The 4,807-nt window shown below is 43.0% G+C and overlaps 1 protein-coding gene and 1 pseudogene across 3 annotated transcripts in view; one reads left to right on the forward strand and one right to left on the reverse strand.

The window, feature by feature from the left end:
* Positions 1-4,807, reverse strand: part of LOC105521459 — a 15,075-nt pseudogene that overhangs the window by 4,380 nt on the left and 5,888 nt on the right.
* The window catches only part of WASF2 (WAS protein family, member 2), a 104,595-nt gene that overhangs the window by 4,208 nt on the left and 95,580 nt on the right, over positions 1-4,807 (forward strand). The window contains exon 2 of one of the 3 annotated variants that reach the window (XM_011955560.1): positions 363-458. The exons of the other annotated variants lie outside the window; for them this stretch is intronic. The gene's annotated coding sequence lies outside the window, so the exon portion shown is untranslated. The remainder of the gene's footprint in view (positions 1-362; positions 459-4,807) is intronic. 3 annotated transcript variants of the gene reach the window in all.

The raw sequence follows: 4,807 nt of genomic DNA on the forward strand, positions 1-4,807 counted from the left end.
GAGGTTGCAGTGAGCTGAGATCATACCACTGCACTCTAGCCTGGGAGACAGAGGGAGGCTCTGTCTCAAAAAAACAAAGAAAATTATGTGATAACAAGAGCAGTTACAAGGAAAAATATTGTATAGCCCAGCTAATTTCAAAGTCATAGGTCCTAAAAATAATATTCCATAGAAGACACCTTTTTTTGTTTCTGTCATACAGAAATCTTACTGTGATTAAAATGTGCCTGATAAGCATTTTTCCTTAAGTACTACAATTTATCTTTTAATATCTTCACTGGTCTCTGAAATGTTAGAATGACACCCTCCACCTCTTTTATTTTTAATTTTAAATTTTTTTTTTCTTTTCTTTTTTTAAACAGTAGAGATGGGCTTTCGAAATGTTGCCCAGGCTGGTCTCAAACTTCTGGCCTCAAGTGTTCTTCCCACCTTGACCTCCCAGAGTGTTGAGATTACAGGTGTGAGACTTCACGCCCTGCCCCCACCTCTTATTTAAATAGTAATTTGTAGGGTCTTTGCTCATCATTTTTTTGTGTAGCATTTAAGAGAATTGTACTTTTTGCATATAATTCAGAGAAAAACAAATCAAATGCAGATCTGTAGATTCATGTTTGCCAATTTTTTTTTTTTGAGACGGAGTTTCGCTCTTGTTGCCCAGGCTGGAGTACAATGGTGCAGTCTCGGCTCATTGCAACCTCTGCCTCTTGGGTTCAAATGATTCTCCTGCCTCAGCCTCCTGAGTAGCTGGGATTACAGGCGTCTGCCACCACGCCCGGCTAATTTTTGTATTCTCCAAGTTGGCCAGACTGGTCTCAAATTCTTGACCTCAGGTGATCCACCCACCTCGGCCTCCCAAAGTGCTGGGATTACAGGCATTAGCCACTGCGCGTGGCTGTGTTTGCCAAATTTTAAAGCTGATTTTTTTCCTTTAGAGTATTCTTTTTTTTTTTGAGACGGAGTCTCGCTCTGTCGTCCAGACTGGAGTGTAGCGGCATGATCTCAGCTCACTGCAACCTCCACCTCCCGGGTTCACGCCATTCTCCTGCCTCAGCCTCCCGAGCAGCTGGGACTACAGGTGCCGCCACCATGCACCTTTTAGCTGGGACTACAGGTGCCGCACGCATGCACCATGCGTCTCTTTTTAGTAGAGACGGGGTTTCACCTTGTTAGCCAGGATGGTCTTGATCTCCTGACCTCGTGATCCGCCTGCCTCGGCCTCCCAAAGTGCTGGGATTACAGGTGTGAGCCACTGCACCCAGCCTAGATAGTATGAGGTAAAAACTGTGGATGGGATTTGGGTCAAATTTTTGTTTACTTTTAATTTATGAAGCTTCCACAATTTGCACATCTTGGTGTAAGGAGTTTACTAAAATACATTTAATTTTGAGTATTTTTATTTTAAGTGTATGCTATATGAGAAACTTCTGTTTACCAGCCATATGAATTTGGGTGGTTTCTTTAAATGGCCAAGGGCCTCTACTAGCACATTTTCAATAACTCAGGCTACTCTTAGTTTTCTCGGACATCTCTACTGTAGAGTAAGATGGACTGGTATTGTTGGAGGATGAAAAATTATTTTTTCTCTTTAGAAGAAAGCCCCATGACAGCATGGATTTGTGGAATTCTGTCCTTTAAGAAACCAAGTAGCTGCCTGGTTTGAGGGCCTGAATTCATCTGCCTACTTGGGGTGGCTCCATAGTTCCTAAGAATGGTACCTTCACTGTCTTGGAGATACAAGGGGTGAGAATCTGTATCCAGAGTTGCAGGAGTATGATTGGACTTGGGAATGGGAAAAATTATTATTGTTATTATTTGAGACAGGGTCTCAGTCTGTTGCCCTGGCTTGAGTGCAGTGGCAGTATCACAGCTCATTCACTGCAGCCTTAACCTACGCTCAAGCAGTCCTCCTCTTGCCTTAGCCTCTCAAATAGCTGAGACTACAGGTGCGCGCTACCATGCCCACCTAATTTTTAAGATTTTTTTAGAGATAAGATCTCACTATGTTGCCCAGGCTGGTCTTAAACTGAGCTCAAGCCATCCTGCTGCCTGAGCCCCCTAAAGTGCTGGGATTACAGGCATAAGCATAAGCCACCATGCCCAGACCCCTGACCCCCTTTTTTTTGTTGTTGTTTGAGATGGAATCTCACTCTGCCGCCCATACTGGAGTGTGGTGGCGTGATCTCGGCTCACTGTAACCTCTGCCTCCCGCGTTCAAGGGATTCTACTGCCTCAGCCTCTCTAGTAGCAGCTGGGATTATAGGTACGCACCACCATGCCTGGCTAATTTTGTTTTTTTGTTTTTTTTTCCGGGATGGAGTTTTGCTCTTGCTGCCCAGGGTGGAACAATGGCACGATCTCGGCTTACTGCAACTTCTGCCTTCCAGGTTCAAGGCGAGTCTCCTGCCTCAGCCTCTCGAGTAGCTGGGATTACAGGCATGTGACACCACGCCTGGCTAATTTTTGTGTTTTTAGTAGAGACGGGTTTCACTGTGTTGGTCAGGCTGTTCTTGAACGCCTGACCTCAGGTGATCTGCCCGCCTCAGTCTCCGAAATTGCTGGGATTACAGGCGTGAGCCACTACACCAGGCCTAATTTTGTATTTTTAGTAGAGACGGGGTTTCACCATGTTGACCAGGCTAATCTTGGACTCTTGACCTCAAGTGATTTGCCCACTTTGGCCTTCCAAAGTACTGGGATTACAGGCATGAGATGCTAATAATGCTTTAATTATGGCCTCTGTATTCTGCTTCATTGTTGTGTGCTCCTCTTCCATTTCATGGTCAGACCAGGAATACTTAAGCAGCATCCCTGGTCTCTACTCACTGGATGACTGGATGCCAGTAGCACCCCCCTGCCCCAGTTGTGATAACCAGAAATGTATCCAGATATTGTCTCTTTTATCCTGGGGGGATAGATTTCCCCCTGTTGAGAGCTACTGTATCAATACGGGTAGAAGTGGTAGAACAATAGAGGAAAGTGATTATAGATGTCCTTAAGTGCATGTTCTCCTTTTTCTCCTTCTTTCTGGTTATGCAGTTCCTGTCTCTGATTTTGGATAAGAAAAGGAGAAAAATCAGGAGGTGACCACTTAAAAATAGCCCCATTATTTTTATTCTGTTCAAATTTTATTTTATTTGGTTTAAATATATTAGAGCAGGGCAGACAGCTGAATTATTTATGCAGATCTATGTAAATTTAATTTCTACCACTGATTAAGATTAGATGGAGTAAAGAACTACTGGAATATTATTACCTACCTTGCATGAAAGACTTTCTCAGAAAAACTCATAGCTGAAAAGTTGAACACCTAAAGGATAACCAGCATTGCTTATATAAAGAACTTGCCAGAACTTGTCAGGATTCTTTGCTAATTTTTGAGCTTCATGGCTAAGATGTATCTCTTGATGTCCCTGCACAGACACTTCATAACTCCAAAAAGCATGTTTAGAATGGGCATGCTTTTCTAAGCTCAGTATTTTTTGTGACAGGTGGTTTGGTCAAGGCAGTGGTCCTTGGTTCCTCTGGGCATTCATAAATTAATGACAAGGTAGTGGTAACATTTGAAGACTTAATTCTCTTTTGGCCAACTCTATACAATATAACATTATAATCATTCATGTCTTAGTCACCATTAAGGTAAAGTTGAATGAGTGTTTTTCCCCATTCTGTTTGAAGTTATGAATGGTACTTTACAGAATTCAAATGTATAGTTATGAATAGTATCTCAGAATAGTTACCATTTATGCAAATGAAACACACTTCTTAACTTAGAAACCAAACAGAATTGAATTAGAAAAGAGAAGAATAGAAACAAGAATTGTTGAATGCTTGCTGAAGAAATAATGTTCAGATATAGAAGTATCTCAGAAAAATTTGCTTTTCATCATGATTTCCACAAACTAATAAACAATTTGAGATTGATAGGAGAGGCTATTAAACTGCCTGTGATATTTCTTTTCAAGCTCTGTTTTTCTTTCTGGTAAAATACGGAGAAGTCTGAGATGTACTCTCAGCTGTAAGATTAATTCCATTTGAACAAAATAGTTTCTTTTTTTTTCTTTTTCTTTTTTTTCTGAGACGGAGTCTTGCTCTGTCGCCCAGGCTGGAGTGCAATGGCCCAATGATCTTAGCTCACTGCAGCCTCTGCGCAAGCCCTCCCCACCCACCCTGGGCTCAAGCGATTCTCCTGCCTCGGCCTCCTGAGCTGAGTAGCTGGGATTATAGGTGCCCAACCCCACGCCTGGCTAATTTTTGTATTTTTAGTAGAGACGGGGTTTTGTCACGTTGACCAGGATGGTCTTGAACTGGCCTCAAGTGATCCGCCCACCTCTGCTTCCCAAAGTGCTGGGATTACAGACGTGAGCCACTGCGCCTGGCCCCAAGTTTTTTATTTTGAGAATACAGAAGGCCTTTTGAGAAAGAGCAGTGGTTTGACTCATACCCAATTTGAGTGAATATGTGTATGTGTATACACACATGCATTATTTTTTTTCATACGGAGTCTCCCTCTGTCGCCCAGGATGGAGTGCAGTGGTGCGATCTCAGCTCACTGCAACCTCTGCTTCCCAGGTTCAAGCGATTCTCCTGCCTCAGCCTCCTAAGTAGCTGGGACTACAGGTGCATGCCACCACACCTGGCTAATTTTTTTTTTTTTGTATTTTTAGTAGAGACCGGGTTTCACCGTGTTAGCTGGGATGGTCTTGATCTCCTGACCTCCATACGTGCATTTTTGTTTTTTTTTTTTTTTTGAGACGGAATCTCACTCTGTCGCCCAGGCTGGAGTGCAGTGGCGCGATCTTGGCTCACT

The sequence above is a fragment of the Colobus angolensis genome, unplaced genomic scaffold, assembly GCF_000951035.1.
Source record: "Colobus angolensis palliatus isolate OR3802 unplaced genomic scaffold, Cang.pa_1.0 Scaffold4, whole genome shotgun sequence".
Taxonomy (NCBI): domain Eukaryota; kingdom Metazoa; phylum Chordata; class Mammalia; order Primates; family Cercopithecidae; genus Colobus; species Colobus angolensis.